Below are 24,716 nucleotides of genomic sequence, written 5' to 3' on the forward strand. Positions count from 1 at the left end.
TCTGAATTTCTTTCACATTCCTGCCTTAATTATCTGTACTCAGCAACAACAAAACCACCGGATTTTGTTAAGCATTTTAAGTAGCAAAACATGTTCTTCTCTCTTCATTTATAAGATAATTCATCTTCTTCCTAGACCATACTCATAATGACCAAAAAGTATGTAAGCTAAAGGGACTCAATAGTTTTATCAGCAATCCTCTTTAAATATTTCACTTGTTAAAATCCTGAATATCCTTTAAACTCTAACTCAAAATGCCTCCTGTTCCAGGAAGTCTTCTCTGATCCAACTTCTCTCCATCCCATTAAGTAATGACACTAAAATTCATTCTCCCTAGATTTAAGGTGAATAGCAGACTACATTCAAATTTCCCTCTCCTCTATCACTCTCTTCCCTGGTGAGGTACTCATTCAGAACATTATATTCTATTGAGGCTGCCTCCATCTTTTAAAAAAGGAGAAACTATCATAAAAGCAAGCCAAAAGATTATTAGTAACTCTGCTTTTTACAGAAAAAGAACTCTAAGATGCATACAACTGATTATGGTCCTCTATTACTACTACCATCAACAATAGCTTGCTTTTGCATAATGCTTTAAGGTTTGCTAAGCCCTTCCTAGATATTTGATTTCTATCATTTGATCCTCACAACAACTCTATGAGGTAGGATTCTACCATTAGTTCCATTTTACAGCTGAGGAAGTTGAGAGTGAAATGTTAAACAACTTGCCTGAAGATCATAAAAAAAAAAGTTTTTAATAAAACCTGAAAAGACTTATAGGAAGTGAAGAAAAGTGAGGTAAGTAGAACCAAGGGAATGTTGTACATAATAACAACAGCCCATGATGATCAACTGTGAAAGATTTATCTATTATCAACAAGGCAAGTGTCCAGGACAATACAAAAGACTCATGGCAAAAAAAGCTATCCACCGTCATAGAAGGAACTGATGAAGGCTAAATATAGACTGAAGCATAACATGCTTCACTTGATTTCCTCCCAAGAATTTTTCTCTGATATAAGCAATGTGCGTCTTGCTTCACAACATGACAAACATGTATTGTATGACAATATATGTACAACCTATGTCATATTACCTGCCATCTTAGGGAAGGGAGAAGGGGAAGGAGGAAGGGAGTGAACACAGCCCAAAAAATCTCAGAAAATGATTATTAAAGGACAGCAGGTGGCTCAGTAGATAGAGAGCCAGTCCTAGAGACAGGACAACCTGAGTTCAAATCTGGTCTTAGATATTTTCTAGGTAAGTCACAACCCCAATTGCCTCACTTTTACCACTCTTCTTAGTATTGATTCTAAGATGAAAAGTAAGGAGTTTAAAACTAATATTAAAAATTATATCAACACATAATCTGGTAAAAAATAAAAAAATTAATAATTAATAAAAGAAAACGTTACCCTTGAAAAAAACTTGCCAGAGGTCACGCAGACTTTAAGTGTGGCAGGTGGGATATGAATCTTAGTCTTCTTGTCTCCATGTTCAACGCCATGCCTCTGTGCTGAGACCATGAAGGAGGGAGAGATAAACAGAATTGTAATGGAAAAACATACTTATAAGCTCAACATCAACCAACCAGGAAGCAGTCAAGAAAACAAAGTTGGGAAAAAAATTAAAGACTATTTTCAGAATTTTAGCAGTCTATTTTCAGACAATATAAATGAAACTCCACCCTCACCAGTACAAAAATAAAGATCACTATTCCCTAAATATCCATTTCAGTTTACCTACTAAGACAATTCAATTCTACAGGTATTTTAAGGCTTATGCTATATGGCAAGCATGAAAAAGGGAAGGTTTTGTTACATTTCTTGTTATTATTCATAGATTTTGAGCTAAAAAAGACCTCTGTGGCCATTCAGTTCAATCCCCTCATTTAAAATATGAGAGAAACTGAGACCCAGGGAGATTAAGTGACTTACCCTAGATTAAATAGGTGGTAAACATCAAAGGTGGAGATTGAACCCAATTCCTCATAGAATCAATGTTAAAAGAGTTATAAGACATTTCAGGTTAGAGGGATGCTTGGAAGATTGAATTCTTGCCTTTTTCCTGAACTGAATCTAGACCAAGTATGTAAAACAATTTAGTGTAATTAATATATTGATTCGGATTAGGCAATCAATTAGCATTTACTAAGTACCTATACCCTGGCAGGCACTGCACTAAACACTAAGGGAACTCAGGTAAACATACCATTCGAATGACTTTGGCCAAGTCACAAAACCTGTCTGGATCTGCCTCCACACTAGTAAGATAAGATGGGTGACTGAGTGATATTAAATATCCCGAAGCCCTCATGAGAAAATTCTCTTTACTAAAAATGCAGACCCCAGTTTATCTTTATAATGAAGGAATTCATCAGAGCCAGTCCTTGAAGCATATGCACAGGATCCATGTGGAGGCTTGGTGAAACCTATTTTCAGAAATATATAGTAGAAGGCCCCTTCTCTCTCTGCTTTAGAGCTCATGCACATGTTCTTTGACTATTTCCTGCCACCTTACCACAGACTAACCAAAAGCTTTTTAATTGATTGTTGAAATAGAAATTTAGTCTTCATCCAAAAAAGCTCAAGAAGATAAAAACCTCTCCTCTCTCCCTTGGTGGTGAGCTAGGCAAGAAGTTCTGTAAACTTCCAGGTGGTGGAGAGAGGTCATAGGGTTGGAGTATCAATGGCGGTGGGCTGGTGGCTGCTGCCAACTTCATTATTTTTCCACTTGGTCAACTTGTAGTCATGAGCGCATAAAATTTCTATTTCTTCTGTCTCTGCTGTTTTCTTTTATATTATTGGTTAGTCTTTTCTGATCTTATGTGAATGAGTCTCAGAGGCAGAATGGATTGTTAAGACCCTGTGAGCTCCAAAGGTCAGAAGAACCAGCAAAAGCCAAGCAACGGGAGTCAGTAACAATCTACTGGAAACCTCATAAGCCAAGCCCAGCAGAGAGTCCAAAGGGAAGACTTTAAAATAGCCAGCTGACCTAGTGGACCCAGCCCAGCAGTGAATCAACCCGGCCCCAGGAAAACCATATCCTTGTCAGCAGAGAAACCAAGCAAGGTACCAACTTACCAGCTTATTCATTGGCTATGTCACACTCAGAAGTGAAACTTAAAGAGAAGGTGTTTTGTATCACCCACTGAGTTCATGCTCCTTGGGGACCAATGTGCTAAAAAAACAAACAAACAAAAACTAACATTTATATACGACATATTACTATATGCCAAGTACTACGCTAATCACTTTATATTATCTGATTAAAACCTCACAGCAATCCTAGAAAGTAGATGCTTCGTTATCCCTCTTTTACAGATTTTTTTACAGAAATTTACAGATGAGGAAACTGAAGCAAACAGAAGTTAAATGTGTTGCCTAGAGTCACTTAACTAGTAAGTGTCTGAGGTCGAATCTGAACTTGGGTTTTCCGGACTCCAGGCCCAGCATTCTTATCAACTATACCACCTGGCTACAGAGGGAAAGTATGCCCCTGGTTTGAGACTACTGTATGTCAGACCCCACGAAACCTTTTCAGCAAATTTTACTTTGTAAAAGTTATGACTAAGTCCTAATTAATGTGAGTAATGAATCCCCTGAAGTGGTGGCATCATTCTAATTCACACTGTGTATTTCCACTGGGATGGAACAAAGTACCATATTTTACACAATTTATAACTTCAAATATTGCAAATTTGAATATGTGTGACCAATTCAGGGGAATGATTGTTGGTATTAATTGGATCCCAGCTATAATGGATATTAACTAGTTAGATGATCATGAGGATATGTTAACTAGTCCATTAGTATTGTAAAGAGCATGCATGATATGAGCTTATTATGAGTAATAATACTAGAGAATATCATTCTTTCAGGGTTAAACCTCCTGAAAGGAGCAGTCCATTGGCTGAACTTTGGGGCTACTATCCCCTCTTACAGTTGAACTAGCAGGTCAGGTATCCAGAATATTGATACTCTGTTCAAGCAGGTCCATTTTATCTTGAATACTCATCCACCTTAAATCAGGGGGGAAATGACAGAATAAAAGAAACAGCAGTGCCATGTGTTTACAGCCACATGGCGACTAGATGAGGAGATAAGATACCTAGTAGTAGGAATCAAGACAATGTTGCTGCTGCCATTACCATCAACTCTTTGCTACCTGGAGGCTTACAGCAGTTTTTGCCTCCAAGGAAGAGAGAAAGAGGGAGATTGGTGTGTGTTTGAGCCTCTTCCAGCATGGACACCTATTTCTCTACCAACTTAACATATACTATTAAAGACACAAAAACAAAACAAAACAAAAAAAAAAAAAACCTGGGTATACATTCCCAGTTTCAACTCAGCAGTCAATTAAGACACTTTTTGTCACTGTTCAACAAGCCAAAAGTCAATAAATATCTGTCTACACATGTTCTAAATCAGAAATGGAAAGTTCCTCATCACACATTTTCAAAAGCAGATTCACAAAGGCTCCAAATGATTATTATGCATACTCTAAGAACTGGACTCTCATTGGCCAGTCCTTCCATTATATTTACACATAGTCCTAGAAAGTTGCCTGAATGATAGGACATTCAGTGATTTTTCCAGGTATAATATAAATTTCACAGTCAGTATAAATCAAAGATGGAGCCTGAACCAAGCTTCCTTACCCTAAAACCAGCCTTTATCCTCCAAACCATGCTATTTCTTGTCTGGCAAATACTAACCACTTCATGAATACTTGTTGAATGGATGGATAGGATTGCCACAAAGAAACAGGAAGGGTGAATAGTTAGAACTGACTTTGGTGCTAAAGAGAGATGAAAAAGTAATGTATTTGAGTTGCAGAATATTTTCAGATATATTAACTCATTCAAGTCTGGCAACATCTACAGCTTAGACTTTGAGAGATGCCTGGGGACTGAGAAGCTGGGACTTGACTCTAGTCAGACAGCCACTATGTAACAGAGAAAGATTTTTTATCATTGTTCAGTTGTTTTTTAGAAATATCTAACTCTTTATGACCCCATTTGGGGTTTTCTTGGAAAAGACACTGAAGTGGATTGCCATTTCCCTCTTCAGCTCATTTGACAGATGAGGAAACTGAGGCAAATAGGGTTGAGTGACTGTTGTGTGGAGATGCAAAGCATGGAATCCCTGCAAAGGTACAGAAATAGCCTCACCCAAACTTTGCATCTCCACACAACAGTGACTTGCCCAGAATCCTATAGCTATTAAGTGTCTGAAGCTGGATTTGAACTCAGGCAATGAGTTTTCCTGAGTCTAAGGCCCATGCTTTATCCACTACTCTACCTAGTTGCCCATTAGAGGAAAGACTTGAACCCAAGTCTTCTTGACATTAAGGCTGGCACTGCCACTCCCCATACTACCTGTCATTACCATTTTACAAGTTATGAAACTGAGGCTGGGAGAAATAATACTGGTGTAAAAGAAAAAAGCATTGGATTTGGAGTCAGAGGAGCTGGGTTTAAATCTTGGTTGTACTACTTTTTAGCTGTGTGGCCTTGGTCAAGTTATTCAAACTGTCTGAGGTCCAGTTTTTTTTTTTTTCATTTTATGGTTTGTAAAATGAAGGAGTTGAACTAAATGACTTTGAAGGTCCCTTCCACCTCTAAATCTATGACCCCAAAGATCTATGATTCTATAAGCCAAGCCTTCCTACTATAGGTTCACTGTTCTTTTTGTTCTCCCAGCTATTTACACATAGTAAGCAGAACCATCTCTGGAGCTCTTGGCTATTACCAGTTGAATGTAAATCTCATATAACTCCAAGCATTAAGGTTTTCTCTTGTATTGTACTTCAAAAGCTCCCTTCAAACAAATAGCTCAGCATTTTTCACTCGGGAGTCTACAAGGCCAAAGAAAGAAATCAAGCTATAAATTAACTTCTGGGCTGTTTTTGTTTGTGTTTTGCTTTTTTTATTCTGGCTGGAGAAAGAATGCTTTCCAGCGACAGAATGAGAAAGCTGCTCAACTCTAATGGGCCGTTGCAAGGTGCTTTTAAGAATGGGGTTACCAGATTTCTGAAGAATATAGAACATGAAGTATCTAAACAGGGGAGAAGACCCATTTTCCCTGAAGAACATAAGATTGTAGATTTTGAATTTGGAAGAACTGCAGAAGTCATCTAATTCAACCCCTCATTTTATAGCTAAGAAAGCTGAGAATTAAAGAGATTCAGTGACTTACCCAATGGTGTACAAGTAGTAAGTGTCAGAGGCAGGATTTGAATCCATATCCTCTGATTCCAGAGTCACTACTCTAGCCAGTGTGCCAGGTTATGTCTTCCCCTTCTCCTAGGGTCAGAATCTTAGCTAGAATGGGATAAGAGGAGCTTTGTCCCATGGTGTTGATATGGAGTTGGTGAGAAAGAAGAACTTCTTTGTAGGTCAAGGATATATTGGGTGGGGTGGGAAGGGTGCAGGAGGCTTCCTTCTCAGGTGATTGCCATTCCTATATCTTACCACAAAGTCTATCATTGGCCCATGCTGGGCCACTATCACTCAGCCTCTATCCACCAAAGTCCAATATCCTGAAATCACCTTCTTTCCTCATCTTATGCAAGAACTGAACCATCGCTTCAACTGTGGATGACATGAATAATTCTTGCTCCTTTGCCTCTATTTTTGATGCAGTTTTAAAAAATTCTTTTCCCTAAAGTCCTATCCCTGATCACCTTACAGAATAAAAAAAGGACATTGAAATCATTGGTCCAAATTCTACATCCAATTAAAAGTAGCTGCTGACATATGGATTCTCTCACCTACGTCTGGATTTTTCAGTCTTCCCTTCATGGTCTTCCTCTATTGGTTTGAGAACTAAAAGGAACTATTTATTTTAAGTTCTGCATAGTTAAGATAAGAGCCTATGCATAGATATATTTTATTGATATCTGGTATTTGCTTCTCAGGTTGGAAAGGAGAAACAAATTCCACAACTCTTTCTCACACACTGACAGACATAGCATAATTGGCAAACTATTTACACCACTTTGCAATAGCAAGAGGAAAGAAGGAGGGAAACCTCTTGGCTTTGGAGTCTAAATATCTTCTTCTTTTTGGTTTCATTAGTTTTCCTCCTACTACCTTCCTTCCCTTTCTCTACAACTCATTTTCTTACCAAGACAAGTGGGCAGGTGTTCCTCCATAGTAAGAATCGATGGATGGATGAATGAATGAAAGCATTTATTAAGGCATTTTATGTTCCAATCCCTGTGTTAAGCCTGGAAATACAAAATTGAGATAGTAACTCTCACCTCAAGAATCTTATGTTCTAATAGGTGGAAACAACACAAATAGGAAACTGGTGGATACTGGAGGAAGCTATGTTTTGGTAAGGCATAAATATGGGAAGTCTCCTTTAGGTAATTCTACTGACATTCCCTTTCAAGAGCCCATAGTACTGTTTTTGAGGTGATTTGATTGTTTTTAAACCCTTACCTCCTGTCTTAGAATCAATATTACGTATTGGTTCCAAAGGCTAGGCAATTGGGATTAAATGACTTGCCTAAAGTCACACAACTAGAAAATGTCTGAGGCCACATTCGAACCCAGGACCTCCCATCCCCAGGCCTGACTCTCTACTGAGTCAACTAGCTGCCCTCATAATTCTATTTATATGATTATAATTCTCAGAACGAGACATAGAAGCTAGGAGAGAGGAGAGGTATGTAGTCTATAGAGCAGGGATGAAAATGACCTCAGCTATTAAGCCTACTCTTCACTCTCTATCCATAAAGAAGTGTGTACTTCCTTTCAGGTGACACCTTCAAATAAAACATCCATATTCAACTTGACTGGCTGATCACAGGGTCAAAGAGCTTAGGCAGCAGTATGAGTAGAAAAAGGTAGGGTTTCCTTAGGTAGACAAAGAAGTGCCAGAGGCTAGTGATTGAATTCATTTCAGAGAACATCAAGGCTCTTGGGAAAGCATTTAAATAGCATCATTATTATTGTTCTTGAACCTGGTTGTCCAGCTGGAGTCTGTCCCTTGGAACATGTCAAGTCAATAAGTATTTTTAAGTGCTTACTATGTGCCAGGCATTGTGCTAAGTGCTGGGAATACAAATATAAGCAGGAAGAAAGATAATTCCTTCCTTCAAGGAGGTTATATTGTAATTGGGGAAGACAACCCATAAAAAAAAGCTGAAATGAAGGAGAATGGAAGGATACATACTCAGAGACATGGTAGAAAAATAAAGTCTGGAGATCTGAATATACAGCCTGGAGAGAAGGGAAGATAAAGTTGGCCTGAGTGTCCTCAAAAATGGAAGTTCTGTGGCAGAGAATACTTCCAGTGCCAGAAGTTCTGGGGTAGAGTCGAGTTCCAAGATGAAGAGGTTTCGATGGCATGGTAAAGAAAACCAGGAGGCTTAAAAGTACAGCCTGGAAAAGAATGAAAACATGGCTCTAGATGGTTCTCTGTGGTTCACAAACAGGAATAGAGGGGCAACTAGGTACTACAATAGACAGATCACCAGACCTGGAGTTGAGAATGTCCAAGTTCAAATCTGTCCTTAGAAACTTCTAGCTCTTTGAACCTGGACAAATCACTTAATCCAGATTGCATAGCCTTTGCTGTTCTATCTTAGAACAGATACTGTGAAAGAAGGTAAGGGAATAAAGGTGGGGAGAGGGAGGAAGAAAGGAAGAGAGGGTGGAAAAAAACAAACAAGCAGGGATAGTAAACAAGAAGCTGTCATTCTATCGAACAAAGCAAAGCAAGGAAGGACAGGACAAAGTAGAAAGGAAAGAGCTAAATTTCAACATCATTTTGATCATTTTTCACTCACAGTCATTAACGAACAGTGCCATTATTCTTCATCCAAAGAGCCATCTCTTACTAGTGGCCTTTTTTCCTAATGAACTCAAATGTTTATATGACTGGAGAAAGAGAATCAATCCTTCCATCAGACATGATGCTTTGCCTCTTTCAAGGTTCCTAATTTGAGTCCGAAAGGAATCATGTGCCATCTCTTTTTTAATTGCCTGTCATCAGGGTACCTGAGTGTCCAAGTAAGGGATATGCATAATGGAAGAAATATTACTGTGGTGAGAATAATGGCCTTGTCTCTTTTACTGCATCTAATTAGCCTGTTATGCTACTGAGGTCACAGTACTTCCAGAGACCATCAGTTGGACAATGGATTGAGTGCTGCACTCAGAGTGAGGCACACCTAGGTTCAAATCCTGTCTTAGATACTTCCTGGCTCTGTAGCTATGGGAAAGTCACCTTATCTCTGCAAGCTTCCATTTCCTCTTCAGTAAAATGGGGCTAAAAATTACCAGAAGACTTTAACCTTGCAGAGTTGTTGTAAAAGTCAAAATGAAATGATACGTATATATTAAGATTGTTTTGCAAACTTTACAGTTCTATAGAAGTGCCAATCATTTTTGCCACCTGTTGTTTACCCCTCCAATGTCTCCTTTGGTGATTTGATCATGTTAAACACTACATACATGTTTGTTGACTGAACTTCCTTTCATTCTACAGCTGAGTTTCAGAAAAATGAAGCAATTTGCCCCCTTCACAACTCTAGTGAGCCATGACCTAGTTTCTCAGGGTAGGAGTTGGCCTGTGGGAATCAATATGACATATTGGAAATAAAGTATACTGAATTTCGAATCAAAAGACCTGGATTCAAGTCCACTCACTAGCTTTTGACTAGTTTAGGGAAGTCTCTTGGCACCACTATGGCTCAATTAACTCTGCTGAAGATATGAGAATAATGTTTATACAATTTATGTCATAGGATTGTTTTAAGAACAAAATAAGATAACGTTTGCAAAGCACTTTATAAAAGATAAATGTGAGCAAATAATTAACCCCCATCAATTAGTCATGGTTTTGTTCAATTAAAAATAAGACGTAGTCTTACATGTACAAAGTTGGCCCTTCTGACCCGCCCTCAGTAACACAAACAATTTGGATTGTGGTTCCCCCTGCCCCAAGCTCAGAGTATTCCCCACTCTCACTGATGTCACAGTTTCCATTTGTGAGATGTCAAGTTATCGCCAGGAAACAAAGCCTATAATTCGGCAAGATCTAGCTACTACGTCTAAGTAATTCAAAACAGCTATTAAGTGGCAAAGCTGGGACTTTAACTCAGTCTTGTGACTCTAATATCAAATGACCCCTAAGAGTCCTTCCAACTCTAAAACTTCTGTGTGTAGATGATACTTTCCTAAAAAGATGGTTTAGTATAATGAATAATAGGATAGACTCGACCTGGCTTCCAATACTACCTTCACCAGTTATAGCCATATTACCATGAGTAAATAATTTAACCTGTAGGCTTTAGGCAACTTTTAAAGACTTATCTCCTAACCTCCTAGGGGATAGAGATTATTTCATTGATTGTCCATTTCCCCAGTTCCTGGAACATAATTATAGATAGGTTACAATCTGCAATGGTGACCATCATTGAAATCAGAGTTGTGTGATATATGCTAACAAACTGTCTTGTTAGCATATATCAAGATCTTCCTACCAATATTTGACTAACCACTTGTCAAAAATTAGTTATAACAATTTTTATTGAAAGATTATTACGTGGGTCAGCTAGGTGGTACAGTGGATAGAGCACCAGGCTTGGAGTTGGGAAAACTTGGATTCAAATCTGGCCTCAGATACTTCCTAACTGTATGACTTTGGGGAAGTGACAACCTTTTTTGACCAGCACTTGCCCTTCTTAGAGTTGTTACTAAGACAAAAAATAAGGGCTTTAAAGGGAGAAAAAAGAAAGAAAAATTATGTTCCAAGATAACAACATTCCTGATAGAATTGACTTTGTGACTATCCTTAAGAAGACTTCCTGGATTGGATGATCTTTTTCAATGAAGTTAAAGACTTACAGAGTATTTACCACCTCTCTCCACTCTTTATCTCCAGTTCTTCTCTACCATTACTATTATTCTATAGCATCTTTTTGGTGATGAATTGAATTGTGGGACATGGAAAATCATGGGGCTCAGTGGGCTAGAAGTTATTTTCGTTTATCAACTCACTTTCAAGGACACAGATGACAAATGGAAGGCCAGATCACTGTTACTGTTACAAATAAAATATGCCTTAAAAGTTGATAGAGCACGCACATATCCCCATTCTCCTCAGTGCTGGCCACTAATATATCAACTGTCACCAAGTGATAACAGCTTACAACCGCTAGCAACCAGATATTGATTTCTTCCATAGTCAGCAGTGGCTAACTCACAAACACAGGCAATCCTAATGTGTCTGGAAGCTTATATCAAAAGAAATTAATGGTATGCTTTCTGCAAGAAAAAAAGACCCTGATTTTAACAGGACCACACCTACCCACTTCCCCACCAAGTGAAAAAAAATTTTATCAAATGAAACTTTGTCAAACTGCTTACACTTAGAAATAATACTTTCCAAAAAAAAATGAAATAATACTTTCCAAAGCCTGGTAGAATATAATGATGTGGTTAAATTTCAATCACCCATTGTGTGGTTATCCAAGACACAGTAAAATTCCAGGCTACACTCTTCTGCTCTACTCCTAATCTGGATTCTAGCCCAAACTCTTTAGTAGCTATGTAACTTGGCCATGTAAACTCTCATAAGTCTCATCAACAAAATGGCACTAACAACCTTTGCTTTGCCTCTTGAAAGATTGCTGTGAGACTGGTAACCTCATAAGCTCCTGGAGATTCAATTATCATGTCTATGCAGAAATATCACTGTGGATAAAACATAATATGTATGTGTGTATCCAGTCCTAATCTCCCTCCTAAAGTTCAGTCCTGTACCACCAATTTACTACTGTATATCTCCATCTGAATATTCCATAAGCATATTCAAAATCAGTATTGCCAGAAGAAAAGTCAATGAACTTTTCTGCAAAAGGTGTCTTACCACCAACCTTCTCATTTCAATTGATGGCACCATCATGCTTCTAGTCCATATTCAAATTTTGGAATTATCCTGACTCCTCCTTTCCCACTGGCTCCTGTATTCCATCAGTTGCTAAGCATTACCAATCATGCCTCCACAGTATCTCTTGCCAATCTCTCTCCCCCTTTTATACAGCCATTCCCTTGTTTTATACTCTAAACCAAGGCTCTAAACTTTAGGGCCTCTCTACCTTTTGTCTGGATCATTATAATAGCCTCCTAATTGCTTTCCACAACTTTCGTTTCTTTCATCCATCATCACACAGCTGCCCACACAGCTGACGTTGCTCAAATATGGATTTGACCATCTCACACACGTACACACACCTATACACACACTCAAAAGTTTTCATTGACTCTTTATTGCCTCTAAGATAAAACACAAACTCTTAGCTTTTAAAGTGCTTCATACTTTATGAAATTCTTCCCCATATGCTATTTCATTTAGTTCCATTCTATTCAATAAACATTTATTGTGTACTGTGGAGTAGTGTTGTTCTAGAAAATGGGGCTACAAAGACAAAAGCAAAACATTTGTTACCCTCAGCAAGCTTACATTCTCTTGGACAGAAGATAGCATGTCCACATGTAAGTAAATATAGAATATTTTCAGAACAATACTCAGGAGTAAGTGAATCCTAATAATTAAAGGAATTGGGATGGCCTCATTTAGGAACTGGTACCCAAGTTGTGCTTTGAATGAAGGGAAGGATTTTTCTACCAGGTAGAAGTGAGTGTGTTTCAAAAGTGGGGAACCACTGAATCAAAGATATGATTCAAAGGAGATGAGAGATAGAGTTGATGCATATGGGGAACAACTAGCTGTCCAGATTGACTAGAATAGTGTGTGTGTGAAGGGAGGGAATATGAAATAATGTTAGAAATGTGGGTCAGAGCAAGATACTGGAAGACCTTACATGTTAGGTTTGTATTTTAATAATAATAATAAATAATAATAAAAATAATAAATAATAAAATAAAAAATAATAATAAATAAATGTTTTGCTTTTGTCTTTGTAGCCCCGTTTTCTAGAACAACACTCTACTCCACAGTACACAATAAATGTTTATTGAATAGAATGGAACTAAATGAAATAGCATATGGGGAAGAATTTCATAAAGTATGAAGCACTTTAAAAGCTAAGAGTTTGTGTTTTATCTTAGAGGCAATAAAGAGTCAATGAAAACTTTTGAGTGTGTGTATAGGTGTGTGTACGTGTGTGAGATGGTCAAATCCATATTTGAGCAACGTCAGCTGTGTGGGCAGCTGTGTGATGATGGATGAAAGAAACGAAAGTTGTGGAAAGCAATTAGGAGGCTATTATAATGATCCAGACAAAAGGTAGAGAGGCCCTAAAGTTTAGAGCCTTGGTTTAGAGTATAAAACAAGGGAATGGCTGTATAAAAGGGGGAGAGAGATTGGCAAGAGATACTGTGGAGGCATGATTGGTAATGCTTAGCAACTGATGGAATACAGGAGCCAGTGGGAAAGGAGGAGTCAGGATAATTCCAAAATTTGAATATGGACTAGAAGCATGATGGTGCCATCAATTGAAATGAGAAGGTTGGTGGTAAGACACCTTTTGCAGAAAAGTTCATTGACTTTTCTTCTGGCAATACTGATTTTGAATATGCTTATGGAATATTCAGATGGAGATATACAGTAGTAAATTGGTGGTACAGGACTGAACTTTAGGAGGGAGATTAGGACTGGATACACACATACATATTATGTTTTATCCACAGTGATATTTCTGCATAGACATGATAATTGAATCTCCAGGAGCTTATGAGGTTACCAGTCTCACAGCAATCTTTCAAGAGGCAAAGCAAAGGTTGTTAGTGCCATTTTGTTGATGAGACTTATGAGAGTTTACATGGCCAAGTTACATAGCTACTAAAGAGTTTGGGCTAGAATCCAGATTAGGAGTAGAGCAGAAGAGTGTAGCCTGGAATTTTACTGTGTCTTGGATAACCACACAATGGGTGATTGAAATTTAACCACATCATTATATTCTACCAGGCTTTGGAAAGTATTATTTCATTTTTTTTTGGAAAGTATTATTTCTAAGTGTAAGCAGTTTGACAAAGTTTCATTTGATAAAATTTTTTTTCACTTGGTGGGGAAGTGGGTAGGTGTGGTCCTGTTAAAATCAGGGTCTTTTTTTCTTGCAGAAAGCATACCATTAATTTCTTTTGATATAAGCTTCCAGACACATTAGGATTGCCTGTGTTTGTGAGTTAGCCACTGCTGACTATGGAAGAAATCAATATCTGGTTGCTAGCGGTTGTAAGCTGTTATCACTTGGTGACAGTTGATATATTAGTGGCCAGCACTGAGGAGAATGGGGATATGTGCGTGCTCTATCAACTTTTAAGGCATATTTTATTTGTAACAGTAACAGTGATCTGGCCTTCCATTTGTCATCTGTGTCCTTGAAAGTGAGTTGATAAACGAAAATAACTTCTAGCCCACTGAGCCCCATGATTTTCCATGTCCCACAATTCAATTCATCACCAAAAAGATGCTATAGAATAATAGTAATGGTAGAGAAGAACTGGAGATAAAGAGTGGAGAGAGGTGGTAAATACTCTGTAAGTCTTTAACTTCATTGAAAAAGATCATCCAATCCAGGAAGTCTTCTTAAGGATAGTCACAAAGTCAATTCTATCAGGAATGTTGTTATCTTGGAACATAATTTTTCTTTCTTTTTTCTCCCTTTAAAGCCCTTATTTTTTGTCTTAGTAACAACTCTAAGAAGGGCAAGTGCTGGTCAAAAAAGGTTGTCACTTCCCCAAAGTCATACAGTTAGGAAGTATCTGAGGCCAGATTTGAATCCAAGTTTTCCCAACTCCAAGCCTGGTGCTCTATCCACTGTACCACCTAGCTGACCCACGTAATAATCTTTCAATAAAAATTGTTATAACTAATTTTTGACAAGTGGTTAGTCAAATATTGGTAGGAAGATCTTGATATATGCTAACAAGACAGTTTGTTAGCATATATCACACAACTCTGATTTCAATGATGGTCACCATTGCAGATTGTAACCTATCTATAATTATGTTCCAGGAACTGGGGAAATGGACAATCAATGAAATAATCTCTATCCCCTAGGAGGTTAGGAGATAAATCTTTAAAAGTTGCCTAAAGCCTACAGGTTAAATTATTTACTCATGGTAATATGGCTATAACTGGTGAAGGTAGTATTGGAAGCCAGGTCTAGTCTATCCTACTATTCATTATACTAAACCATCTTTTTAGGAAAGTATCATCTACACATAGAAGTTTTAGAGTTGGAAGGACTCTTAGGGGTCATCTGATATTAGAGTCACAAGACTGAGTTAAAGTCCCAGCTTTGCCACTTAATAGCTGTTTTGAATTACTTAGACGTAGTAGCTAGATCTTGCCGAATTATAGGCTTTGTTTCCTGGNCATATGGGGAAGAATTTCATAAAGTATGAAGCACTTTAAAAGCTAAGGTATGATTTTATATCTGATCCTCTTATAGTGCTGAGCCAGACAATATAATCTCATGTAAACCTTTAAATAGGAAGAAAAATAACTGGAAAAAGCAAAAGTAAAATGTATTGCTATAAAGAATGTGAATAATTTTAATATGTCAATATTCTAAATTAGCCCAACACTCTCTTCCTTTTTTGCAAATAATCAAGAGTGGCAGTATTTTGAAAGTTCCATATTTTAAGGGTAGAATGTTCACTAAGCAAAATCATGAATGTGGGCTAGAGCCCCAAGCCTGAATTTTACAAGAAGGAAGTGAATAAATCATATCATGTGGCTTGAGTATGCTTGAATTCCTCTGGGAAGTCAACCTGACACCAATTTTTTCACACATTATATTCTACATAATTTTGAGTTTACATGTAAAATGGATCTTCACAGAAAAGGGGCCTTACAAAAGTACAATGCATTCTCTTCTTCCAGTGTCTCCCCAATAGCCAATAACTAGCATTTGTCATCATGTTTGACTTAACTTCAAAATGTACTCCACTGGTGGTATAGAATGACAGCTACAAAACATCAATAAAGTACCATCTAGGTATTGTGTAAGATATACAAAGATAATGAGAAGAAATCATCTCTGCTTTGAAATAATTCCACATTTATTTGGGAAGAAAAAGCTAAATAATTTATAAGAAAATAACTGCTGAATAACATTTGGAACTTGGATCAAATAATAGAGTATAGAAGAATAGGAATAAGTATAGACAATTATTCCACTCTGCTTAAAGTGACAAGATGCTACTCTCTGATATCTCAACCAGGTGAGAACACAGTCTGATTGTTCAGTAAGGTTGAATAAAGTCCAAACACCTCCATCGACTTAATCAATCAATCATAAGCTTTACCCTAAATAAATAAAGAACGTGGTTAATTTGAAAACCATCAAGTTCACTAGAAATTCATTCTGACAAGAAGTTTCTTCAAATTGGGTCAAATACTTGGTCATGTGCTGTGGAACTTATATGAAACCAAGTAGCTAGTTTTGCATCAGACATAAACCCCTCTATAACATTTAAACTGTTAATCATCAAATGATTAAGTCTTTGGCTTTTGTCATCCTCTTTTCTTCTGATCTCTACCTATCTTTGATGATTGATTCTTCTAGTTCTCCATTGTGGCTTTTTCATCCATCTCCTCCTCTGAGAGGCAGCACAGCATAGTAGATAGAGCACAGAGAGACTTGGATTGAAATCCTACCCCAAGTTCTTCCCAGTTGTATGACCCTAGGCAAGTCACTTAATTTCCCATATGTCAGTTTCCAACCTGATGGCTTCTAAGAGCTCTTCTAGTTCTAAATCTGTGATCCAATGGTTCCTCTAATTGTGAATGCCCTCAGACTTCGTTCTCTGTACTTTCTCCCTTGGCAAAATTCCCTAGGAAATTATCACTTTTGTGAAAATGATCTGCCATTCTAGATAGCCAATTTCCATTTCTTTCCTATGCTCTAAATCTACATTTCCAAGTGCTTGTTGAACATCTGTACCTGGATGTCTCACTAGCACCTCAAACTCATTATGTCTAAAATTGAACCCAGAACCTTCTCTCACAATTTCCTTACTTTTGTCAAAGACATCAACAACCTACTGTCACTCAAATGTAAATATTTATCATATTTGATTCTTCCCTTCTCCTTCATGCCTACATTCAATAATTGCTAAGTTCTATGGATTCTTAGTGCTCCATCTCCATCACATCTGTTCCCTTCTTTTCATTCACACTTCCATTATCTTAATTCAAGATCTCAGTACCTCTGGTCTAGACTGTTGTTGTTTGTTTGTTTTACATGGGATATTTACTTAAAAAATAAAGCAAAAAGAATCACTACCAAAAGGCCATAAAACTATGCATGCCCTTTGATCCAACAAGACTACCACTGGGTCTATATTCCAATGAGATCAGAGATAGGATTACAAAGAAAACCACTTATATTGAGATAAAGTTTTAAAAATAAGTTCATGGACCCAGGTTAAGGATTTCAGTTCTAAGGTGAGCTCCTGAAAATGAAAGACTTCATAGTCCTTAAGGTCCCTAAAATGAGAATTACTTGGAAAGTGTTTTAGGAAGAACTAAAAGAATCAGCTTCATCTCTTCTTTCTCTTCCTCTTCCTTCATGCAGTTTGTCTCCAGAGAGTTCACCAACCCAAACCATTCTTTCTTGATGAAAGAACATGACAGTTCCCAAACAAACAAACAAAAAAATTAAAAGGCAGATCAAACTAGGTCCCTTTCCATTAAAGTTTGTCATCTGGGAAAAGAAGATGAAAGGAATTTCACTGATTAATGCAAAAGCTATTTAGGCTCAATAGTTTCCTAAGGATTAGAATAATAATGGGCAAGATTACTAAACACCATTAATATCAGAAATGGGTATGTGGTTATCTTATAGCCCTACACAGACTAAATGGATTGAGTGCTAGGCCTGTCTGGAGTTAAGAAGGCAGCCTGAGTTCAAATCACTCTTGGCTGGGTAATGTTGGACAATTTACATCACCTCTCTCAGTCAAGGATAAATCACTAAGATTTGTCAAGGGTGTATGGGGTTCCCACCTGCTGACAAAGTTCCAGGTTAAATCCACAACTTTACTTAAAAGACAGTTAAATCTACCAACTGGGAGACCCGAACTCTCTCTGTCTAAACCTCTCCTGCGACCCATCCCCCACCATCACCCCTCTCCCTAGCAGCATTTAGAAAACCCTAAACCCTTCTCTCCTTCTAACTGACCCTGGTATTCATAAATCCCCTTGTTACCTATTCAAGCCTCTGGTGAATCATTGTATCAAAAATTGAGGCAAGGGCTAAAGAGGGAAGGACATTTTCTTTTTATTTCTTGAGAGAACTGGGGGCATCCATCTTGGCAGGAAGTACCTACCTGAGATTTCCTCCAGCCATTAGTTTGACTGGTAGGGAGGGGCCCTCTCGACTCCTCCCTTAAACTAACAAGAGAAACCCTCCAGCCAAAACCTAAACATTTCTTACTGTCCTTAATTTCCTCCCTGTATCCTCTGTCTCAAGCCTCTGGGAATAAACCTGTTTGAGCTGCCCTCTCCTACATATCCCATTTCCTTTATCTCCTATATACCTTCCCATACTTTCTTTCTTCCTCCAATCACCTTATAATCATCTAATATCCCCTTTATCCTTCCTCACACCCAAATTGCCTAGTTGACCCACTCAGATTACCTTATTTACTTCTTGATAACAGTACTTAATAATTGTTTGTTAAGTGACTCTCTGGCATTCTATACCAACCAGTACTATAACTATAGTTTTCGTATGTATAGCCCTTAAAATAATCCAAAGTTGATGTATAAACTCATTGGATTCACATAATTCTATCAGTCAGTTGACAAACATTTATTAAGTACTTACTGTGTACTAGGCATTGAGCTGAGCACTGTGGATTCTAAGAAAGTAAAAAAGAAAACAAGTCTTAGCTGTTAAAGAGATCTCTGTCTATGTACAAATATGCAGGATAAATTAGAGATGATCAACCTTCATTAAGTTGATTATTTTGATATGTGTAAGAAAAGTGAGGCTCAGATGAAGAGACTAGACCATGTTACTACTAGTTAGTAGCTAGTATTAGTAACTAGTGTGCTAGTTAGTATGCCAGTTAGTAGCTAGTGTAAGTAGCTAGTTTGCCAATTAGTTTCTAGTGTGAGTAGCTGGTGTGCCAGTTAGTAGCTAGTGTGAGTAGCTAGTGTGCCAGTTAGTAGCTAATGAGTACAAACTGTTACATGCTTGGCTATACAACCAATTATGACACCAGTTCTCTAACCCACATGTACTTATGTGTAACACTACCATAAGCAGAATCAGCATAAAGGAAAGGCTCAGTGTCATAAAACTGTAGCATATCAGTCTATCACTCATTTATTAAGTGCCTACTAGGGGCCAGCCAGGTACTGGGCTAAGCATTGGAAATACAAAAGGAGGCAAAAATACTTCCTGCCCTCCAGGAGTTTAAAACCTTTGGGCAAAGGGGTAACATTTAAAGAAATATATAAAGCAAGCTATATAAGGAAAAAATGGGAAACAATTAAAATAGCAAAGGCATATAGACAAGGGACTCAGACAAGGGAATGTCATGGGGCAGGCTAGCAGTGGAATCAGAGGACCAGGGTTCAAATAATTGTTCTACTTACAACCTGATTGATAATGGGCAAGTAGAATTATTTCTCTGGGCTCAGCTTTTTCATATGTAAGAAGAAGGAGTTAGGCCTCTCCAATCTCTTTTAGCTCTAATGCTATTAAATCGTACAATGCCTAACTGAAATTGTAATACCAACCCCTTTTCTGCCATTCCTAGAAAAATATCCCTTGTGAAGTACAGTTGCTCTGTTGTCCTAGGAAACTGTTTTTTTTTGGGGGGGGGGACAGGGGAGGTTGCTAAATATTGTTTTGTTTTATTACCAAAAACTCAAAAGTGAGAAGTTGTTGGGGATTTTTAAAAGAAATAACTCTTGGAAAGATATATAGCACCATGAAAACATACATATTTGGGGTTAGAAATTCAGGCATTTTCCAATTTCCAACACTTCTTGTCCCCATTTGGAGTTTCCTTGGCAAAGATACTGAAGTGTTTTGCCAATTCATTCTCCAGCTCATTTTATAGATGAAGGAACTGAGGCAAACAGAGTTAAGTGACTTGCTTAGGGTCACACAGCTAGCCAATATCTGAGATTTGAATTCAGGAAAATACAGGATTAGAAATAGAAAAATTATTTGATGACCTCCATTTGCCAAATGAACCTAATATGGAAAAGAGAATTGAGTTTAACTAAAAGTACATATCTAAATGGAATTTATTTTAACTAAAAGGCATATGGGTTATCCCCTGACATCTTAGATTTCCTCAAATTAGGAGATAATGACAGTGGAAGAGTTGCTAGTTCCCTGGTTTGTATCCAAAGCTCTGTCCTTTCCCATTGTTCTCAGTTCTGATTTTGTCTGCCACTTCTCTTGCCATATTGTTTGTTCTCAGAGCCAAATAAACAAACCTCCATACTTTAGTATCAGGAAAATGAAATCACAGGGAATATCTTCCCTATATAGGTCCATAAATGTAGAAACATGTGGAAATAGGATAGTGTTAGAGTAGGAATAGTTTTTTCTGACCCAAAGGAATGGAAAAACATCTAAAATCTAAGCCTTTAAAAGCCTTCCTATTAGGTAGTTGATGATATAATAATAATAGCTAGCATTTATATAGTGCTTTAAGGATTGAAAAATGCTTTACAAATTTTATTTCACTTTAACTCCACAACAACTCTGTAAGATAAGTGCTGTTATGATCTGATTTTTTTTTACAAATGAGGAAAAAAAGGCAGAGAAAGGTTGAGTTAGGCAGGGTCACATAGCTAGTACCTGTCAGAGGCAGGATTCAAACTCATGCCTTCTTCTCTCTAGCTATAGACTTGTATCCACAGTGCTACTTGCTTTAAGATCATCACTAGAAACTTTACAATTAGAGCTAATTCTATTTTTTTCTGCAGAGTTTTAAGTCTTAAGAAGTTTTCCTCCTAAAAAAACTAACTAAAATCTCTCTCTCTCTCTCTCTCTCTCTCTCTCTCTCTCTCTCTCTCTCTCTCTATCTATCTATCTATCTATCTCTATCTCTACCTATCTATCTATCTCTATCTCTATCTCTTTCTCTCCCCCTCCCATTGGCCCAGTTTTATTTTCTGGACCAAGCAGAACTATTCAAACCCCTCTTCCATAGGATAGTCCTTTTAGGTATTTGAAGACAGTTATCATATCCTCTATTTTGGAATAGCAAATCCATGTTTTTAAAAAAGAAAAAAATTTAATTCATTATGCAAGTCATTTAGACCATGAAAATTTGGCCAGAATTTTTCATCTGATAGCTCAACTAAATTTTAGAGGAATACAAAGACAATGGGAAAAATAAGTGGTCATAGAGTCAAAGATTCTAAATTTCCCTTCTGGGTTGACCAGAATTTCTCCATGAGACCCTGGTTCATTCCTTTTTTTTTTTTTTTATCCTGGGACTCCAGTCTAGGAGCATAGGGCCACAACCAGTAGGCAATGGGACACACAGTCGCTCAGGGTCACCCAGCTGGGAAGTGTCTGAGCCCGGACTTGAACCTAGGACCTTTCGTCTCTAGGCCTGGCTCTCAATCCACTGAGCTAGCCCAGCTGCCCCTACTTTAGGTTGCAGTTTCTTTAGCAGATGTAGTTTTTACAGGGTGGGGTTGCTAGCCCCACGCCCAACCCTCCTCCTTTTTTTCATCCGGGCTAGGGACCGTCCTTGGCCCAGGAGTGGTAAGGGTGGGCAGTAGGGGTCAAGTGACTTGCCCAAGGTCACACAGCTGGAAGTGTCCGAGGCCGGACTTAAACCTAGGACCTCCAGTCTCTAGGCCTGGCTCTTAATCCACTGAGCCACTCAGCTGCCCCTAGGTTCATTCCTTTAGCCATTCTGATTTCCTTTCCCCATATGGAAAAAAAAAGATAATAATCCTTTTTCTCTATTTCTTTCACTGAAAATGACAATATTAGTAGCAGAATGTTTTGAACATCTCCAAGAAAGATATTCCACAAAAATATTAATATTCTGACAGCTGTGAAGAAGCCCTATCTTCTCATGTAGGTTTTTTATTTCTCTACTTGTGTCCACATGATTGGAACAATCAGCCTAATTTTCTAACCTACTGCTCAGCAGCCAGATCAGCCTAACCCTTCAGAGGTGAGAATTCTCTATGAGTCAGGAAAAAGAATTTATCTCCTCCCCTGATTCACTAGTCTTCATTATTCCTCCCTGTTACCAGAGCAAAAGGTAAATAGTGTCCTCTCCACTCCCCTGGGAGACCTGGAAGAGGAGAAACAAGCTAAATGAGGTACAGCTAATCAGCTTAGAACATTTTATACTGGTCCTCTCTTTCCTTCAAGCCATAGGGGTTTCACAAGGCAACATAAATCATCCTTCTTTGGTACTACCTACTCTAAACCGTCATTGACCTTTTGGCTCTTTGAGAAATAGGTGCTTGGAGAGTTCGCACTGAGAGAAAAAAAGGGAAAAGCAGAAGGGGAACTGTGAATTATCCTTATTTAAGAAACAAGAAAGGAAAATGGTTTCTCCATGGGCCTAGGTATGAAAGGTGGTGGTATGATTTCTGGCCTTCCTGAAGAGGGATGGGGCAGTATTTCCCACCTAATCTTTCCCTGCCTTAGGTATTCATAGTTGGACAGGATCTCTTCCTACGTGAAGGTGACTCTACTCTGACCCATGCTATCCTCAGCCTCCATGGATGGTACACAGGAAAATGAATTTGTTTAAACAATGTTTCTAATACCTTCCAAATCTGTGTGTTTCAAATGGGTAGAATACTGTGCAGTCAAAACAACCTCTCTGTCACCAGAACAAAACAAAATACTTTTAAAAGCTCATTAAGAAGGCTCCAGAGGCTTCAGGGGCATCAAATGGCTCCTTTCAATCAATATTTTGATGCTCTGAGTGTGAATGAATCAAAACCACAAAGACTAAATTCACACTAATTTGTGGATCTTTTTTTTTTAAGGAGAGAAATACCAACATGGGGGAAGGAGGTCAGGGCAGAGCTGGTAGGAAGAACTGAGAGAAATCTAGGCATGAGGACTGGCTAATAAAAGTCTAGCTGAACCATCTGGAAAGATTCAACCCAGATGATCTACCCAAAGATTTGCTTTCTAAGAGAATGGATAGCTGAGGAACAAGTTAATTTTTGCTTTTTTTTTTACATGACAGTTTCATCTCCACATGAACAGCTAGGTGACACAGTAGGTAGAGCACCAGGCCTAGAATCAACACGACCTGAGTTCAAATCCAGTTCCAGACACTTAATAGCTGTGTCATCTTGGGAAAGTCATTTCACCTTGTTTGCTTCAGTTTCCTTATCTGTAAAATGAGCTGAAGAAGAAAATAGCAAACCACTCCAAAATCTTTGCCAAGAAAACTCCAAATGAGGCCACAAAGAATCAGATACAACTTAAAAAAAAAACTAAACAAAACAGCAAATCCATCTCCAAATGGGGAGCCACAAAATACTGTAGGGCACCACAAGGTAAGGAGTGTCATGAAAAAGAAATCCATAAGAAAGGGTTACCTGAACTCTGCTTGGGAGGTCTTTTATACTGAAGTGAGATTGGAATGAGAAAATGTTAAGTATGGAACCAAAACATCCATTGCTACCAGTGTCATAATAATGTCAACACCAGAAAGAAATGGGACTAACCAGGGAGTGGCAGAGCCAAGGGTCCAGATAAATAATAGGGATCAGGCAGATGTCCAGTTCTAGGCATGCACAAGATCAGGGTAAGAAAGATTAGTGAAAGGTAGGAAAGAAGTGATCATTTGTTAAGCACCTACTATATATACTTGGCACTGCGCTAAAGCAAGGAGGAATAAGCTAGATGTCTAGGTAGCCAGTCAATAAGCAGATATTAGCTCTTAAAATATGACAAGTATTGTCTCAGGCTAAATCCTGAGGATACAAAGAAAAGTTTAAGCACAGGACCTGCTCTTGAGGAGCTTAAATCCTAACTGAGGAGACAACATGCAAACAATTTTATAACAATAAAACCTATACAAGGAAAGTAATCAGGCCATTCACAAATCTGTTATATCTAGATGCACACAAGGGTTAGTAAGGCTGACAGGTAAATATATAAAAAACTAGAGGGCAGGGCTGGCCACAAGTTGGTTGATGATACTATCACCAGCCGCTGTAAAGTTGAGTGAGTGTGATAAATTAGGAAAAACTCCACAACTTATAGAGGCCAATCTTGACCATTTTATAGGAGGCTTCTGACCCCTATCTTGGTTCAAACTCTCTGACTGGAGTTTTCCATTGGTCCCCAAACCAGAAAGACTTCAATTCAGTTCAATAAGCATTCATTAAGCTAATTGTCTCTTGTGCCAGAAAAAGAATGTGGACTAGTAGATAGAGAACTGGAGATCAGGATGCCTCGAGTTCAAATATGGTCTCACACGTAATGATGAAGTAAACCTGGGCAAGTCACCTAGGCTCTCAGTGCCTCAGCCCATTCACTAAGAACAGCTGATGATCTTTTTTAGTAAATGGCATTTCCTTACTGGGTATCCCCTTACAATGATAAAATCACAAATCCTAACTTTGAAACTTTTTTTAAGTGCCAGGAATGGTGCTAGGTGCTGTGGAAGGAAAGAAGGAAGGAAGGAAGGAAGGAAGGAAGGAAGGAAGGAAGGAAGGAAGGAAGGAAGGAAGGAAGGAAGGAAGGAAGGAAGG

This window comes from Gracilinanus agilis, chromosome 4, assembly GCF_016433145.1.
Source record: "Gracilinanus agilis isolate LMUSP501 chromosome 4, AgileGrace, whole genome shotgun sequence".
Taxonomy (NCBI): domain Eukaryota; kingdom Metazoa; phylum Chordata; class Mammalia; order Didelphimorphia; family Didelphidae; genus Gracilinanus; species Gracilinanus agilis.